General features: G+C 52.1%; 1 protein-coding gene across 1 annotated transcript in view; it reads right to left on the bottom strand.

The window, feature by feature from the left end:
• LOC146799004 (uncharacterized) overlaps nucleotides 1-19154 on the bottom strand; it is a 220127-nt gene extending 200973 nt beyond the window's left edge. The window contains exon 1 of the mRNA XM_085626366.1: nucleotides 14866-19154. The gene's annotated coding sequence lies outside the window, so the exon portion shown is untranslated. The remainder of the gene's footprint in view (nucleotides 1-14865) is intronic.
• Between the last annotated feature and the right edge of the window lie 331 nt (nucleotides 19155-19485).

Below are 19485 nucleotides of genomic sequence, written 5' to 3'. Positions count from 1 at the left end.
AAGTGTCAGTCAAAAAAGACTGGGGGTAGACCTTCTCTGGATTTGCGTTGACTGGCGTGGAAAGAAATATGTATAGGGACCACTCATCTCAATTCTGGTGTGGACGACACCACGCAGAGCCGAACTATAACAGGAACACGCAGGAATACTGCTCACAAAAAAAATTCTGTATCCAGACTGACGCCTGGGGATTATTCTATGTTAGGGAATCTGCTGATAGAAGTCTCTTTCAGATTCAGCAATAGGAGAGAAACAGAAGTGACCACACTTTGGGAGCCGCTAAAAGTGTCAATAAGGGGGAGCTCAGAGCCTAGTTTGAGAACAACCAGATTAGGCAGGAGAAATAATCAAAACTAGAGGATGGGGTACGAGAGCTAGCGGCAACACTAACAGGGCCCAAAGAGTGAGGGGCAAAAATAGATGCGGTACAGGCCCAACTAAAAAGAGTTGACTTGGATAGAGTGGAATACACCCTTCTATGACTTAAGCATAAATATTATGAGGAGGCACCAAATGTGGCAAACTACTGGCCCAGAGGCTCCACTCTAAAATGAACAACAGAATTCACACTTTTAGAGATGAGACTGGGATGGAGGTATCTAGGGATCTACAGGTGGCATCAGTGTTAAGGAATTTTTACCACTACAGATAAACATTGCAGGACCTGAATGACAACACTATCCCAACATAACTGGCTGGGGCAGACGGAATTGACTCGACTCACTACCCTTTCAGCCAAAAGATTAGAAATCCTATCAACATAAAGGAGGTCATATCCACATTGCTAGGCAGAAGCCCCTTAAATCACCACAACCTGACTGTTCTATACCACTCTTCTACAAGACCTCCTGTCTTACACTGGCTTCATCTCCTCACCAAACGTTTCAACTTTTGCGCAGAGAATGGCTCCATGAATAGCTCCTTGCTGGAGGCGACCATTTTAAGTCCTGGCAAAACCAGGGAAAAACAAACTGCTCTGCAGCTCCTATAGACCCATTACGCAGATAAACGTTTGGTGTGAAGCTTTCCACCAGTATCCTAGCAGTTGAACTAATCCCTTGCATGTCGAACTTGACAGATCCAGACCACACCAGTAGTAACATGCAGCAACAGTTCCCCTCGGGCAGCGGTGCAGGTGAATAGGGTGTCCTTGAGCTCCTTCCCTATACGAAGGATGAAACAGGGATGCCCCCTATTGCTGCTTCTGTTTGCCTTCTACATGGAACATTTAGCCCAACGCATCCGTACTAATTCAAATATTACTGGTGTGAAGTTATTCGCCGATACCCATGCTGTCAGCCTACAAGCTGACAATGTAAGGTGGCACTGATCGATCCGCTTGCCTCCCTACCCACTCTTATAACTGTGGGTAAACAAAGACACAATTGACCATAGAGGTTTCCCTAACAGATTGCCATAATTGAACCAAGGACATTAGGAAAGTAGCACCAAAGAGTTACATTGGTGACACAAGAGGATACACTACCTAAGCTGCTGAATGTGACTGTTGAGCCTCCCCAGAACTCCAGAGGGCATACTGGCTAAGACTCAGTCATACACACTGCAGAAAAGGAAGGACCCTTTAAAATGAACGATAACAAGATCCAAATACTAGCTGACATTTCTTTTTAAAATCAACACAAAGCAGAAGGCGTTCCTGGCCCTGCAGTCCAGACTGCTCTAATGTGGACGGAATACATAACTTTCGTGAGCCCACAATGTGGATAACCATGGATGGAAAAATCAGTGGACTACTCAGAGCCTGAAGACTTGGAATGGTTCCTAGAATTCTGGACTCTAGCCTATAGACACATCTGGACGGCTGCCGATCCTCAGCCTTCGACTAGCGATAGATCTTAATCAGACACAAATGTATATCTAATAATTGTAGATTTCGGTTTCAAAAGTGGCCGCCAAATTTACATATTTACATGGTGCTTTTTGGAAACCGGGCAACCGGGTTAGCAGTCACCAGGTTCCCAGCACAGTGGTAGCTTGGCTCGAGCGGTTGGGGGTCAGGCACCGTGTTAAGCGTACGTCCCACCCTCGCAATAACCATGCGTTCATCCGTTCCAAAAAAGACACTACACCGTAAAAACTATGGGAGTCAAGTTGAAAATATATATGTCTTTATCTTATTTTCTCTTAGTGGCAGGTTTCATAACATAAATACAATAGATTTTCCTTTAAAAGAGCAGGTCAAATAAACTACTTTGGAATTTCAATAAATAGGTTCAGGTCCTCCTTAAGCAAAGAATAAATAGATGTGCAATAAATACAGACGGCAAATAAATACAGTGCAGGAATAAATTAGTGGAAGACAATAAATAAAGCCCCCTCAATAAATAAGGTAAAACAATCAATGACAATTACAGATCAGATCATTTTCATGAGGTCACTTGGTCTTACTTTTCCCATACACAGCTTATGGTCATTTGGATGGCATGGGGGTGTCCCACCTAGATTGGTCAAGGCTGGGGCCTAAGCTGAGGCAGAATGAGGATAACCTAATGATCTGGCCCTTCAAACTACACAGCCCCTCACAAATGTCACTGCACCAGTCTTCGTTCACCCCTGGCACTCCCAGGCTGGTTCTAACACCCCTCTAGCCCCTAGAATGGTCTTTTAGGGCTCCACGGGGCCTTAGACGCCCCCTCTACCACTTACTGTCCCTTCCTCGACGATCGGCTCCGCTCGGCGCCGTGTCGACGACGTGAGGCGGCTCCGGCTCGATGTCGCTGGGCGGTCTCGACGTCGCTGGGCGGCCTCGGCTCGATGTCGCCTTCCGGCATCGCAGGGACTCGGTCTCCCCGCTTCCGGGTGTCTCCGGAGTGCGATCTCCACTCCCGACCTCCGGCGCGCTTCACCTTTGTTTCCGGCGTCTCCGGTGGGCGGACTTCACTCCCCCGTCGACGCCTCACCTCGACCTCAGGTGACTCCCAACTCGACCTCCGGCGCCTCTCCACGACCTCAGTCGGCGCCCTCACTCGACCTCGGGTGAATCTTCACTCGACCTCCGGCGCCTCTCCACGACCTCCGTCGGCGCCCTCACTCAACCTCGGGTGAATCTTCACTCGACCTCCGGCGCCTCTCCACGACCTCCGTCGGCGCCCTCACTCGACCTCGGGTGAATCTTCACTCGACCTCCGGCGCCTCTCCACGACCTCCGTCGGCGCCCTCACTCAACCTCGGGTGAATCTTCACTCGACCTCCGGCGCCTCTCCACGACCTCCGTCGGCGCCCTCACTCGAATTCGGGTGAATCTTCACTCGACCTCCGGCGCCTCTCCACGACCTCCGTCGGCGCCCTTACTCGACCTCTGGCGGCTCCGGGTACGACGTCTGCTTTCTGTCAGCGCCGCTTCTCTACCTCAGACCCCAGGTCTCCAGGCTTCTCGACGTCAGGACTCCCGGAGGACACCACTGAACAGGTCAGGAGCTTGCTGTTCTTCCTCTTTAAGGCCTGTTTCAAATGTTCAGATCCTTAAGATGGTTCTTCTGGTCTTGGTCCCACACAGGGCTTTAGGCTGGGCTTGGTCAGTAGGGACTAGCATCAAGGGTGGGTTTCTGGACCCCACTCCAAACACTGGTTTCCACCCCTGCTGCCTTACTTCTATCTCAGTCCTCTCTCCTCTCCAGTCACTTGCCAACTGCCACCTTGAGATGGCCTCCCAACATTCTAAACTGCCTCCCACTGTGACAGGGTTCTAGAATGTTCCAGGAGGTTCTGGTGATGTCACAGGTGACAATGGGTGGCCACCATTTTGTGTCTCAGGCCCTCAGACAGAAGTTCCAGGGGTAGGGAAAATGGCTCCCTGACCCTGCATCAACACTAAAAAGTCTGGTGGTTCCCAAAAAGGAAAAATTATAACCGGGGTTGAGGCAAAAGTGGGACAAAATAAATAATGATGAGGAGGGACCACCCAAAGGGCTGACAGGTCTAACACGCGTCCCCCCCAGCTGAAAGTGGGGAGAGCTACCCAACCCCTTGGGAGTTCTCATCACTAAGGCGGAAATACCTTGAGAGACCGTCTGCATTGGCATGGTCCACTCCAGGCCGATGTTCCACCTGAAAGTCCATTCCCTGTAGGGAGATAGACCACCTTAGCAACTTGGGATTCTCCCCCTTCATCTGCATCAGCCACCGAAGGGGTCTGTGGTCGGTCTGAACCAGGAAGTGCGAGCCAAACAGACTGACTGGAGAGCAACTTCTTCAGAGCCCATACCACTGCAAAGGCTTCACGCTCTATTGCACTCCACTTCTGTTCCCTGGGAAGTAGTCTCCGGGATAGGAAGACCACGGGGTGATCCAGACCCTCTTCATTGAGTTGCGATAACACTGCCCCAATGCCATGTTCCGATGCATCTGTCTGGACAATGAACTCCTTGGAAAAGTCTGGGGCCCTTAAGACCGGGGCCTCGCACATGGCTTGCTTCAGTTTCACAAAGGCCTGCTGACAAGCCTCCGTCCAGACTACCCGTCGAGGTTGCTTCTTGGACGTAAGCTCCTTGAGGGGGGCCACAATGGTACCGTACCCCTTCACGAAGCGGCGGTAATATCCGGTGAGGCCCAGAAAGGCTCGGACCTCAGTCTGAGTCTTGGGGGGTTCCCATGCCATGATGGCCTCGATTTTCGCCTGGAGGGGTTGCACCGCTCCCCTACCCACCAAGTGTCCAAGGTACACTACCGACCCCTGCCCGATCTGGCATTTACTGGCCTTGATCGTTAAACCAGCGTGTTTCAGGGCCTGGAGAACAGCTTGTAGGTGACGCAAGTGATCCTCCCAGCTGTTACTGAAGACGGCAATGTCGTCCAGATAAGCAGCAGAGAAACTCTCCATTCCAGCGAGGATCTGGTTCACCAGACGCTGAAACGTGGCAGGTGCGTTCTTGAGCCCAAAGGGCATCACGCAGAACTGGTAGTGGCCCTTGGGCGTGGAGAAGGCTGACCTTTCCTTAGCTCCATCAGTCAGAGATCTGCCAGTACCCGGAAGTAAGGTCAAAGGTACTCCGATATTGGGCAGCTCCCAGCCGGTCAATCAGTTCATCCGCCCTCGGAATCGGATGAGCATCAGTCTTGGTTACTGAGTTCAGTCCCCGGTAGTCCACACAGAACCTCAGTTCCGGTTGGGCACCCGGTGGTACAGCTTTTGGTACTAATACCACCGGACTGGACCAGGGGCTGCTGGAAGGTTCAATCACTCCTAGCTCCAGCATCTTAGTGACTTCACTGTGAATGCTGGCCTTCACCTTGTCTGTCATCCAGTAGATCTTGGACTACACAGGTGGGCTGTGTCCACATCATGGACGCACAGTTGAGTCCTACCCGGAACAAGGGAGAACAACGAAGAGTACTGCCCCAGGACCTGGCGGCAGTCCTCCTGCTGTTCAGGAGTTAGGGACGGGGAGAGAATCACTCCCTCCACCAACCCATCCTTCTCTTGAGACGCAAATAAGTCGGGGAGAGGCTCGCTTTCCACGTCCTCTGCTCCGTCAGTCACCATCAGCCATATGACTTCGGGCCTCTCATAGTGGGGTTTGAGGCGGTTGGCATGCAGCACCCGTAGGGGCTGGCGAGGGGTCTTCAGATCCACCAAGTAGGTAGCCTTACCCTTCTTCTCCAACACCTCAAAGGGTCCTGACCAGCGATCCTGGAGGGCACTAAGCTCTCCCGGTTCGATCACCCACACCTTCTGGCCAGGCTCCAACTCCACCGGGTGAGCGTTGTGGTCATACCACGCCTTCATCACTGCTTGGCTGGCTTCCAAGTTGTCAGAAGCTTGCTTCCACAACTTAGCCATTTGGCTCCGGAAGGCCAGCATGTAGCTCACCACGTCCTGGGGAAGCTTTCTGGGAGTTCTTTCCCATCCGTCTCTCACCAGGCCGAGAGGTCCACGCACAGGGTGCCCATACAAAAGCTCGAAGGGGCTGAAGCCCACTCCCTTCTGTGGCACTTCCCTGTAAGAAAACAATAGACAGGGTAGGAGGACGTCCCATTTCCTCCGAAGGCTTTCAGGCAGACTTCTGATCATGCCTTTCAAGGTTTTATTGAACCTCTCCACCAGACCATTGGTCTGGGGGTGGTAAGGAGTGGTGAACCGGTAGGTCACTCCACACTCCTTCCACATGGCCCGCATGTATGCTGACATGAAGTTGGTCCCCCTGTCAGACACAACTTCCTTGGGAAAACCCACCCGGGTAAAGATTCTCATCAGGGCCCTAGCCACAACAGGTGCAGTAATGGTCCTCAGAGGTATAGCCTCTGGGTACCGTGTGGCATGATCCACCAAAACCAGGATAAACCTGTGACCAGCTGTAGTAGGCGGATCTAACGGACCCACAATGTCGATGCCCACCCTTTCAAAGGGGGTGCTAACGACAGGAAGTGGTTCCAGGCGAGCTTTCAGCTTCACCCCTGTTTTCCCACTGGCTTGACAAGACACGCACGTCCGGCAGTAGGTGTCGGACGACACTTTCATTTGAGGCCAATAAAAGTGCGGGACAAGCCGGGCAAAGGTCTTGTCTTGCCCCAGGTGTCCTGCCAAGGGGATCTCATGAGCCAATTCCAAGAGGAAGGCTCGATAACGTTGAGGGACAACCAAGGCCCGTGATGATCCGTGCATGGGTGCCTTGGGTTCACTGTAGAGGAGGCCATCCTCCCAGTAAATATTGTAGTTCCCCTCAACGTTCCCTGCTGCCTGGGCTTCGGCCTGTCGCCTCAGTCCCTCAAGGGTAGGACACTCCCTCTGGCCCTTGCAGAATTCCTCCCTGGTCGGCCCTCCCTCCACGTGCCACTCGGCCGGGATGGGTAGGTTCTCCAGTTCGGAAACATCCCCCTCCGCGGACTCCTGGTCCACCACCTCCGGTGGCCTATCCGTCACACGGGGCGTGGGTGCCGAGGCAGGCTCCTCCTGTCCTCGGTTCTTCCCTTGGTCGGCAGCCGGCTGGGCCTTTGTTCCAGGCTCCAGCCTAAACGAACTCCCCCTCCGGGTAGTCGCAGACCCTGTGCTGACACAGGCCCAGTCAGGTGTACCCAGCATCTCAGCATGAGTCCGGTATTCCACCTCCTTCCAAGCATTATGCTCCATGTCATTCCCCAGCAGACAATCGACTGGCACGGCAGGGCTAACGGCAACTCGAAGCAACCCTGCAACTACCTTCCCATTCAAATGGAACCTCGGCCACCGGATAGTGGCCCATTCTGCCGTCAGCCATCGCGGCAGGGTGGAGTACATTGGGAATCACCTGCTCTGAAGACACCAGTTGGCTACATACCATAGTCATACTGGCTCCTGTGTCTCTCAGAGCCTCCCCTCTTTGGCCGTTGATGGTGACCCACTGCCCATACTTTACGGTATTTGCGGGCACCTGGATCTTAGGAACCATCTCCCGTTCTCCCAGGGACACTAAAGTGACACCCGCCCACTCCCTTCCCTTATCTAAAGGCATCTCCTCCCCGAGCACTACACTAGCTACTCCGGGGGCCTTTCCACCGATGGGAGGGGGTGGTCTTTTCGGGCACTTCACATCTCCCTTATAGTGTCCGACACCACCGCACTCGAAGCAATGGACAACCCTTGGCTGCTGACTCTGGCCAGGATTAGGGTTTCTGGGTGGGTTAGCCCTAGGGGTGAATCCCGTTCCCTTCCCTTGGAAACTATTTTGGGGGCCTTTAGAGAACTCAGTTTTCTTTTCCCCTCCCTCTTTCTTCTGGGGGGCGCCCTGTCCGGTCTTTTGAGAGTCCCCTCCAGTCCCCCTTGTGGACACCCGGGTACTAGCCCAAATGTCCGCCTCCTCAGCAAGCTTCCGGGGATTGGTCAGCTTGCTATCCACCAGGTGTTGACGCAGTTCGGGGAAACATTTTTCGAGCAGGTGTTCCTTCAACATCAAATAAAACAACCCCTCGTAGTCCCTCACCTCGCTGCCCTGTATCCAACCCTCTAATGCCTTCTTTGCATAGTCCAGGAAATCCACCCAATTCTGTGTGCCCAGTTTGTGGCTACCCCGGAACTTCTGTCTGTACTTCTCGGGTGTTAGTCCAAACTTCCTCACGAGCGCCACTTTCATGGTGGGGTAGTGGGTCTGCTCATCCTGCTCTAGGGCCAATAATGTATCCCTGCCAGCTGGAGGCATGTATTTATACAATCCCCCTCCCCAATATTTCTCTGGAACCCCATGGGCTCTTAAAGAGACCTCATAGGCCGCTAGCCACTTGGCGATATCATCTCCCGCACTATAGCTGGCTACTATGTCTTTTGGCAGATAGGGTTTGGGTTCCCTGGTGATTTCTCTCTCTTCGCTGCCACCATTAGGAACAGTGTGTGCCCCGACCCGTAGGATCTGGCGATCTATCTCCCTGAGCCTCAACTCGTGAGCCATCCTCCGTTCCTCCTTTTCTTTCTCCAGCTTCGCAAACTCCCATGTGAGCTGTCTTTTCTCCCTCCGGTCAGTTAATACTGCTTCTGATAAGCCGCCACTAGAGACACTGCTACCCTTCCTTGAAAGTGTTCTGGGCCCCTCTACTAGGTTCCCCACCTCAGGTTGGTACAAACCAGCCCCCTCGCTGTCAGGCTCTCCATTCCTATCCTCCTTCTCAACCTTACTTTCTCGTCGTGCCTCCCCCCAAGCCCTTAAGCTGGTCTGGAGCTCACCCTTCTTTGCACCTTGGGGACAAAACACCCCCTCTCGCTCACAAAACTCTCTGAGTTGGGCCACAGTGTATGTTTCCACATCCTCCAACACAAACTCCATTTTGCCCACTCAGGATAGAAGACAGTTGTTTACAGAAGCTATGCAGGGGGGTACCTTTTGTAATACCTCCTCCCACCACCAGAAGTAAATTTGAAAAAAACAAAACTCAAAATTAGGAAGTCCGCTTGGAGAAAACTCCCGGTGTAGGCCTATGGACTACCCAAAGTTATTGTCGAGTAGACGCAAGCACAGCTCTATCCCACCGCTGAACACCAATTTTATGTTGGAAACCGGGCAACCGGGTTAGCAGTCACCAGGTTCCCAGCACAGTGGTAGCTTGGCTCGAGCGGTTGGGGGTCAGGCACCGTGTTAAGCGTACGTCCCACCCTCGCAATAACCATGCTCTTCATCCGTTCCAAAAACGACACTACGCCGTAAAAACTATGGGAGTCAAGTTGAAAATATATATGTCTTTATCTTATTTTCTCTTAGTTGCAGGTTTCATAACATAAATACAATACAATAGGATTTTCCTTTAAAAGAGCAGGTCAAATAAACAATGCTACTTTGGAATTTCAATAAATAGGTTCAGGTCCTCATTAAGCAAAGAATAAATAGATGTGCAATAAATACAGACGGCAAATAAATACAGTGCAGGAATAAATTAGTGGAAGACAATAAATAAAGCCCCCTCAATAAATAAGGTAAAACAATCAATGACAATTACAGATCAGATCATTTTCAGGAGGTCACTTGGTCTTACTTTGCCCATACACAGCTTATGGTCATTTTGATGGCATGGGGGTGTCCCACCTAGATTGGTCAAGGCTGGGGCCTAAGCTGAGGCAGAATGAGGATAACCTAATGATCTGGCCCTTCAAACTACACAGCCCCTCACAAATGTCACTGCACCAGTCTTAGTTCACCCCTGGCACTCCCAGGCTGGTTCTAACACCCCTCTAGCCCCTAGAATGGTCTTTTAGGGCTCCACAGGGCCTTAGACGCCCCCTCTACCACTTACTGTCCCTTCCTCGACGATCGGCTCCGCTCGGCGCCGTGTCGACGTCGTGAGGCGGCTCCGGCTCGATGTCGCTGGGCGGTCTCGACTCGATGTCGCTGGGCGGCCTCGACTCGATGTCGCTGGGCGGCCTCGACTCGATGTCGCTGGGCGGCCTCGACTCGATGTCGCTGGGCGGCCTCGGCTCTATGTCGCCTTCCGGCGTCGCAGGGACTCGGTCTCCCCGCTTCCGGGTGTCTCCGGAGTGCGATCTCCACTCCTGACCTCCGGCGCGCTTCACCTTTGTTTCCGGCGTCTCCGGTGGGCGGACTTCACTCCCCAGTCGACGCCTCACCTCGACCTCAGGTGACTCCCGACTCGACCTCCGGCGCCTCTCCACGACCTCCGTCGGCGCCCTCACTCGACCTCGGGTGAATCTTCACTCGACCTCCGGCGCCTCTCCACGACCTCCGTCGGCGCCCTCACTCGACCTCGGGTGAATCTTCACTCGACCTCCGGCACCTCTCCACGACCTCCGTCGGCGCCCTCACTCGACCTCGGGTGAATCTTCACTCGACCTCCGGCGCCTCTCCACGACCTCCGTCGGCGCCCTCACTCGACCTCTGGCGGCTCCGGGTACGAAGTCTGCTTTCTGTCAGCGCCGCTTCTCTAACTCAGGCCCCAGGTCTCCAGGCTTCTCGACGTCAGGACTCCCGGAGGACACCACTGAACAGGTCAGGAGCTTGCTGTTCTTCCTCTTTAAGGCCTGTTTCAAATGTTCAGATCCTTAAGATGGTTCTTCTGGTCTTGGTCCCACACAGGGCTTTAGGCTGGGCTTGGTCAGTAGGGACTAGCATCAAGGGTGGGTTTCTGGACCCCACTCCAAACACTGGTTTCCACCCCTGCTGCCTTACTCCGACCTCCTTCTATCTCAGTCCTCTCTCCTCTCCAGTCAGTTGCCAACTGCCACCTTGAGATGGCCTCCCAACATTCTAAACTGCCTCCCACTGTCACAGGGTTCTAGAATGTTCCAGGAGGTTCTGGTGATGTCACAGGTGACAATGGGTGGCCACCATTTTGTGTCTTAGGCCCTCAGACAGAAGTTCCAGGGGTAGGGAAAATGGCTCCCTGACCCTGCATCAACACTAAAAAGTCTGGTGGTTCCCAAAAACGAAAAATTATAACAGGGTTTGAGGCAAAAGTGGGACAAAAATAATGATGAGGAGGGACCACCCAAAGGGCTGACAGGTCTAACAGTGCTCACCAATGTGATCTGACAACCCACACTCATACTGAGGAGTACTAAAAGTGTCTCTGCTTGAGCGGACAACTTCACGACTGAATTTGCTACCTGCCAATGCATTCTTCTACATTCTCCTGTGCCTCCTAGCAAATTTCGTCCATCATGGCCTTCCACACCCTTATCATTCTTGACCCTATTTCGGTGTCGCTGACTATGCCACAGGGCCATGTCCCTCCCACACAACCCACTTTAGCGCTCCACCCTAGCACATGGGCATGAGGGGGCTCTTATTTCATACTTAACTCCATTTAATGACAAAAAGTTACTGGGTGCGAAACATTATCCACACCACATCCTCCTTTCCCATGTTAATCCCACTTTCACACCCTCCATTATATTTACTCTGCCCCAAGGCCTGGATCCAGGCAACCAAAAATCTATGGTAGATCCACCATTGAAAGTTTATATCAGTTTCTTAAGCTAGCCCGTGATAAGGATCTCATCCCCTTCATAGTTCCACTTGTTCTTCCCCTCCCTGCTACCCTGCAGAGATACTTCCCCATACGCCCCTCACATATGTCACCTCGTTCTCCGCCTAATAACCGCAGCACCTTCATGGGTCCCTTCATTAGTGTGTATCAAACCACCACTTGTGACTATAGCAAAGTTTCCAATAGGTAGAATATCTTTCTACTACCTCAACAGAGCCAGTATTTGCCTGAAGGTCACCAACTTTCAGACCTAGTGTTAAACTCGTAGGGTGACCTCCCCACAGACAAGCACCCCTGGTGATTCAGATAACCCATACATGTGTCTATGAAAATGAACGTTTTATTGAATATGTGAAATGAAAAAAGGTCCTGGCATCAAAAAGAATAGACTTTTCACCAAAGCAAGAAATGCGCATCTTCGAAAAGGAGTCAAAGAAACTCAAGCACGACTAAGTTGATCAGCGGCACCCCCTCCTTGAACAGCCTGTCTGCTAGCAATATTGATGCCTGTAAACGTGCCCAGCTCTAACAGACATCCCTTTCCATCGCAATTGTCTAGAATCCTAACTGAATTCAATGTAATCTACTTTGGTGGAAGGCAGCTGTAATCTAGCATATACACACTTGGGATCTTTTTTAGGGGATCTATGACCCCTTAAGAATCCTATTCACATTGAAGTACGTCTGGCTGCGTGTCTGGAGAAGAGAAAAAGTAGAGAACTGAAGGTCTTGTACTATGTTGGAAAAGAGGAGGGGGGAAGTTCCCTCAGGACAAGAACCCTCACTCACCGTTACGTGACATGCTTCATTTTGTGGGTTCCCTCCTCACACCGTGGTGTGGGCTATGACTCCCAGAGGGGGGGAGCTGAGGTGTTTTCTCAGACGATGAGCATAAAAAATACGGATGAATGAGGGGCAGAGTGCAGAAAGAAGTGATAAAGTGTGGTTTTAAAATGTCTACCAGAGTCCACTGAAAGTTTATTAGGTGGTCACAGGGATATAGTTGAAAAGCTAGAGATTAGGAATTCAACAGATATACCCTAGTTCATAAGATCAACATGTTTCTGCCATCCGTGGGTCCCCTAAAGGGATCCAAAGGTATTAGTCAGAACTTATAGTGTCAAGTCACTCAGCAAAAAGTGGTAAAAGTGAAAATATAAAGTATTCAAGCCACCACAGTTGTTCAACGTCCCTCCTTTTCAGAGGGATTCGTAAACTAAAGTGCAATACAGTCACGTGCACTCTCCATGCTCTTGTACCATCTCGTGGTGCCCAGCTGTAAGTGCATACAACATAAATGCTTTGTAAACATCCAGCTATTGTGTACATGTTACTCTAAGTGACACAGGCAAGGCAAATACTGCAGTTCCTTAAAGAAAGGTAAAAAGACGCTGTCCCAAGTGGGGCGTCGACTACTGAGTGTTCACCTAAAGGGTGACAAACATCTGGTGGTTCTGATTTTGTATGTAATTTTCAGTGCAATGTGGTGCATCTGAGCAGTTGGGTATTGCATGCCAAGGGTCCCTTAGAGGGATCACGGTGTTGTACCTAGGGCGGCCCAACATACAGACCACAGTGACTGTGTGGCGTTTGCACAGTTTACATCACCCTAGTCTGATGGTGTAGAGTTTGACCGTCATGAAGAGGTAGGGGCGAACCACCAAATGTACCCATTGGACAGCATCTCTGCATAACTCAGCTGTAGGAACACAGTCCAAAGCCAAACAGGGACCCAGCCCATACATTGAGGGCCCACCGCATTTCGGAAGGGTATTGACAGGTGAGACCTTCGATTTAAGATGCGTGAGGTTTATTATTACAGTATTACTTCTTCCTCTCTTCCAAAAAGGCTGGGGTGGCTATCCTAGTTGCCCGCTCATTCCCTGGGAGGTGAAAGATCAAAGGGCGGCTTTTGGCACATTTTGTGACCATAATGGGGCACACCTTCACTCTGGCCTCTAAATACGTCCCTAACTAGGGTCAAAACCCTTTCTGCGCAAGGCAATAAGCGACTTAACTGCCGCACCTGACCGACAAATCCTTCTTTGGGGCGACCTGAATATTGTATTCAACAGTCAGATTGACTGTTCAGCACAACGAAAGGGACAGACAGGAGCCTTTCCTGACATGCACCGCCAATGGATGCATAACCTAGGATTAACGGATATATGGCGGCACTTCACCCTCACACGCTCGACTATACAATTCACTCACATGCCCGGGGAACATACGCCAGGCTGGACTACTTTTTAGCAACCCATACTCTCCTTCAGGCGGCACAGACCTCCATCATCATTCGAACCACGACTTTGCTGTTCCCGCCTACATCTAGACCGTCATACTCCTGGAAGCTTAGGGACACCCTCCTTCACAGGCCTGAAGTCGTAACCCGCCTTACACAGATGCTGAAAGACTACCTAGCCACGAATGACACGCAAGACACCTCCATTGTTTCACTTTGGGAAACACTCAAACTAGTAGCCCGGGCGACTTCAAAGCCACTTCAGCTGCAGACAACAGGAACACGGAGAGACGAGGGACAAACTATTCAAACAGGCACTTGAATTAGAGGGGATTCACAAGAGGACCAGGGCCCCCCGAATCTGGAGACAATTGAAAGTGGTCAGGCCACAACTGGCCAGCCTTGATCTTGATAGAGAGGAACATGCTCCGCTCCGCTTGAAACATGCTTTTTAACCCTGGGGAGACAAATGTGGCCGCTTATTGTCCCATAAATTACACGCACAAAGGCAGGCAGCGACAGTCCCACTCATATACTCTTGAGGGGAAGGGGGGGGGGGGGGGAAGTAATGCGAGGCGAGGATATAGCAAACCCCTTCTGGGATTTTTACGCTAACCTGTATACCGCACAGTCTCTACCGGATCAGAGCCCATCTGGTTACATACAAGGCATAACGCACTCTAAGCGGATGGCTGATCAAGCAGCGTCACTCAATAGTCCCATCAGAGTCGAAGAAGTTATATCAGCCATAGCTGGTCTTAAACTCCTTAAATCCCCTGGGCCAGACGGCTTTACTGATCTTTTTTATAAAACTTTTTGCTCGCTTGTAGCTCCTGTATTACCAAGATTATTTAATGCCATTGACGACCATAAGGAGCTAATGCCCACGATGCTTCTAGCGTCTGTGGCGGTCTTGCCTAAACCTGGCAAAGACGATACTGCGCCTCCTACAGGCCGATTTCTCTCTTGAAAACTGACTTCAAGATGTTGACGGGAATACTTGCAGCTAGACTAGGGCCTCTTATGCCGGGATTAATAGACCCAGACCCAGCCGGATTTGTCGCGGCAAGGCAACGCAGTGACAACACTAGAAGGTTGTTGCATCTCCTGGACAAGTCCCATTGACAGTCGGTGAAGCGTGTTTTCCTATAAACAGATGCCGAAAAGGCCTTTAATAGGGTCCACTGGCCCTTCCTGGAGACCGTCTGTTAGACCTGTCAGCCCTTTGGGTGATCCCTCCTCATCATTATTTATTTTGTCCCACTTTTGCCTCAAACCCTGTTTGAATTTTTCCTTTTTGGGAACCACCAGACTTTTTCGTGTTGCTACAGATTCAGGGAGCCATTTTAGCTACCCCTGAAACTTCTGTCTGAGGGCCTGGAGCACAAAATGGTGGCCACCTGTGACATCACCAGCATCCACTGGAACCTACCAGCACCTTCCAGAACATTCCAGAAAATTCCAGAACTCTGTGACAGTTGGAGACCGTTTAGAATGTTGGGAGGATAAGAGAGGCAGTTGGCAGTTGGAGCTGGCAGTTGGCACCTGACTGGTGAAGAGAGAGGAGCACAACAGTGAAGGAGGAAGGAGTGAAGCAGCAGGGGTGGAAACTTGTGCCTGGAGTGGGGTCCATAAACCCACCCTTGATACTTGTCCCTACTGATGGATCCCAGCCTATAGCCCTGTGTGGGAGGAAGACAGAAGAAACTTATCCTAAGGACCTGGACAGCAGGAACAGGCCTTAGAACCAAGAAAACAGCAAGATTCTGACCTGAGAACTGGTTTCCCTGGAGTCCGGCGTCGAGTAGCCTGAAGACCTGGAGCCCGAGGTGGAGAAGCGGCGCTGACTGAAGTAGCAGACGTCGTACCCGGAGCCGCCTGAGGTCGTGAGAGGGCGCCGACGGAGGTCGTGAGGAATACCAGAGGTCGAGGAGGAAGTGAACCGAGGTCGAGCGAGCGGCGTCATCGGAGGAGTGAAGTCCGCCCTCCGGAGTCGTTGGAGACCGAGGTAGAGGAGCACCGGAGGTCGGGAGTGAGGATCGCACTCCGGAGTCGCCCGGAGCCTGTGAGGAGGAGCACCGGAGGTCGGGGGTGAGGATCGCACCCCGGAGTCGCCGGAAGTCGACATCGAGGCCAGGCCGGCCGACGTCATCGGAGCCGAGAGCGCCATCGGACCGGAGCCGCCCGAAGTCGACATCGTGAAGAGACTGCCCGACGCCGTCGAATCGGAGGTCGAGATCGAACCGAGGCCACCGACATCGGACCGGAACCGCCTACCGGCGTCGTCAAAGAACTGACATTGTGCCGAGGCCGCCGAGACCGAACCGGAACCGCCTCACGGCGTCGACACGACTTCAGCGGCGTCGGAACATCAGAAAAAGGGCAGTAAGTGGAGTAGAGGGCGCCTAAGGCCCTGTGGAGACCTGAGAGACTGCTCTAAGGGGCTAGGGAGGTGCTGAAACCCACCTGACTGTGCCTGGGGTGAACTGGGACTAACCTAGAGAGGTTGTGTGGAGAGAGAAAGCCAGGGCACTGGTATACCCCCCTTGGATCTACCTCAGATTAGGCCTCAGCCTTGTCCCAGCCAGGGAGTAGCCCCCCTCAAGCCTTCCACAACCCTACAAGCTGTGCCTGGGCCATATCAGCCCTTAAGAATTGAAGTGTCATCTGATTACATGAGTGTGGCTGTATACTTTTAATTTTTTATTGGGGATACTGTATTTATTGAGTTTTTACCTATTTATTGCTGCACTATATTTATAGGTCCACAGGACTTGTTGGTGTACAATATTTATTGGTACAGTATTTATTGCCTCAAAGTATTTAATTGTCTGTATATATTGCACTTGTATTTATGCCCTGTTATTTATGATCACCCCTATTTATTTCATCAAACAGCCAATATTTATTTGACCTGCACTATTTAAATTTGTATATTGTGATTGACCTATTTATTTTTCCAATCAGCAACTAAGAGAAAATGATAAAGAAAGAATATTTTCATAATTTTTACGGTGTAGAGTCGTTTTTGGAACGGATGCACGCATGGTTATTGTATGGGTATATTGTATGCTTAGCACTGTGCCTGTTTCCTGACCACTCGAGCCAAGCTACCCCATTGTGTTGGGAAGGTCCACCACCACCCTGCGGAGTGGGAGTGGGGCTGTTTCCAACATAAATTGGTGTTCAGCGGTGGGATAGAGCTGTGCCTACATATACTCAACAATAACTGTGGGTAGTCCATAGGCCTACACCGGGAGTTTTCTCACAGCGGCCTTCCAAATTGTGGGTTTTTGTTTTTTTCCAAATTTACTCTGGTGGTGGGAGGAGGTATTACTAAAGGTACCCCCTGCATTGTTACTGCACAAAACCTGACCTCTAACCTGAGTGGGCAAGATGGAGTTTGTACTAGAGAATCTAGAAACGTACACTGTGGCCCAACTCAGGGAGTTTTGCCAGCGGGAGGGGGTGTACTGTCCCCCAGGAGCAAAGAAGGGTGCACTCCAAACCAGCTTAAGGGCTTGGGGGGAGGCACGCCGAGAAAGCAAGGCTGAGGAGGAAGACAGGGATGGAGAGCCTGACCCCGAGGGGGCTGAGATGTACCAACCTGAGGTGGGGAACCTGTCAGCAGGGCCCAGGACACTTTCTAGGAAGGGCAGCACTGTCTCTAGCGGGGGCTTATCCAGCGTGGAGTTAGCAGATCGGAGAGAGAAAAGACAGCTCACATGGGATTTAGCAAAGCTGGAGAAGGAGAAGGAGGAACAGAGGTTGGCTCATGAGACGGAGAAAGAGAGGATGGCTCATGAGATAAGACTGAAAGAGATAGAGCTTCAGATCCTAAGAATTGGGGCACCAACTGTTCCTAATGGTGGCAGCAAAGACCAAGAAATCACCAGGGAATCCAAACCTTACCTGCCAAAGGACATAGTAGCTAGCTATGGGGCGGGTGACGACATCGCCAAGTGGCTAGCAGCCTATGAGGTCTCGTTGAGGGCCCATGGGGTTCCAGTGAAGTATTGGGGAGGAGGATTGTATAAGTACATGCCTCCAGCTGGTAGGGATGCTTTATTGGCCCTCGAAGAGGATGAGCAGACCCACTACCCCACCATGAAACTGGCGCTCATCAGAAAGTTTGGACTAACACCTGAAAAGTACAGACAGAAGTTCAGGGGTAGTCACAAGCTGGGCACACAGAATTGGGTGGACTTCCTGGACTATGCAAAGAAGGCACTGGAAGGTTGGATTCAGGGCAGTGAAGTAAGGAACTACGAGGAGCTGTTTGACCTAGTACTGAAGGAACACCTACTCGAGAAATGTTTCCCTGAACTGCGGCAACACCTGGTGGATAGCAAGCTGACCAGCCCCCGGAAGCTTGCTGAGGAGGCGGACATTTGGGCTAGTACCCGGGTGTCCACAAGGGGGACTGGAGGGGATACTCAAAAGGCCGGACAGGGCGCCCCCCAGAAGAAAGAGGGAGGGGAAAAGAAAAAGGAGTTCTCCAAAGGCCCCCAAAATAACTTCCAAGGGAAGGGAACAGGATTCACCTCTAAGGCTAACCCACCCAGAAACCCTAATCCTGGCCAGAGTCAGCAGCCAAGGGTTGTCCATTGCTACGAGTGCGGTGGCGTTGGACACTATAAAGGAGATCCGAAGTGTCAGAAACGATCACCCCCTCCCACTGGAGGAAAGCCCCCCGGAGTAGCTAGTGTAGTGCTCGGGGAGGAGATGCCCTTAACTAAGGGAAGGGAGTGGGCGGGTGTCACTCTAGTGTCCCTGGGAGAACGGGAGATGGTTCCTAAGATCCAGGTGCCCGCAAATACCGCAAAGTATGGGCAGTGGATCACCATCAACGGCCAAAGAGGGGAGGCTCTGAGAGACACAGGAGCCAGTATGACTATGGTGCGTAGCCAGCTGGTGTCTCCAGAGCAGGTAATTCCCGATGTACTCCACCCAGCCGCGATGGCTGACGGCAGAACAGGTCACTATCCCGTGGCCGAGGTTCCCTTTGAATGGGGGGGGGTTGCAGGTTCACTTCGAGTTGCCGTAAGCCCTGCCGTGCCAGTCGATTGTCTGCTGGGCAATGACATGGAGCACAACGCTTGGAAGGAGGTGGAATACCGGACTCACACCGAGATGCTGGGTACACCTGACTGGGCCTGTGTTAGCACAAGGTCCGAGACTACCCGAAGAGGGAGTTCATTCCGGCTGGAGCCTGGAACAAAGGCCCAGCCAGCTGCCAGTCAAGGGAAGAACCGAGGACAGGAGGAGCCTGCCTCGGCGTCTCCACCCCGTAGGACGGATAGGCCACCGGAGGTGGTGGACCAGGAGTCTGCGGAGGGGGACGTTACCAACCTGGAGGACCTACCCATCCCGGCCGAGTGGCACGTGGAGGGAGGCCCGTCCAGGGAGGAATTCTGCCAGGGCCAGAGGGAGTGCCCTACCCTTGAGGGGCTGAGGCGACAGGCCGAAGCCCAGGCAGCAGGGAACGTTGAAGGGAACTACAGTGTTTACTGGGAGGATGGCCTCCTCTACAGTGAACCCAAGGCACCCCTACATGGATCGTCACGAGCCTTGGTAGTTCCTCAACGTTATCGAGCCTTCCTTCTGGAGTTGGCTCACGAGATACCATTGGCAGGACACCTGGGGCAAGACAAGACCTTCGCCCGTCTTGTCCCACACTTTTATTGGCCTCAGATGAAAGTGTCGTCCGATACCTACTGCCGGACATGTGTGTCTTGCCAAGCCAGTGGGAAAACAGGGGTGAAGCTGAAAGCTCCCCTGGAACCACTTCCTGTCGTTAGCACCCCCTTTGAAAGGGTGGG

The sequence above is a fragment of the Triturus cristatus genome, chromosome 9 (assembly GCF_964204655.1).
Source record: "Triturus cristatus chromosome 9, aTriCri1.1, whole genome shotgun sequence".
NCBI classification, from domain to species: Eukaryota; Metazoa; Chordata; class Amphibia; order Caudata; family Salamandridae; genus Triturus; species Triturus cristatus.
This window is presented reverse-complemented; position numbering and strand designations above follow the sequence as displayed.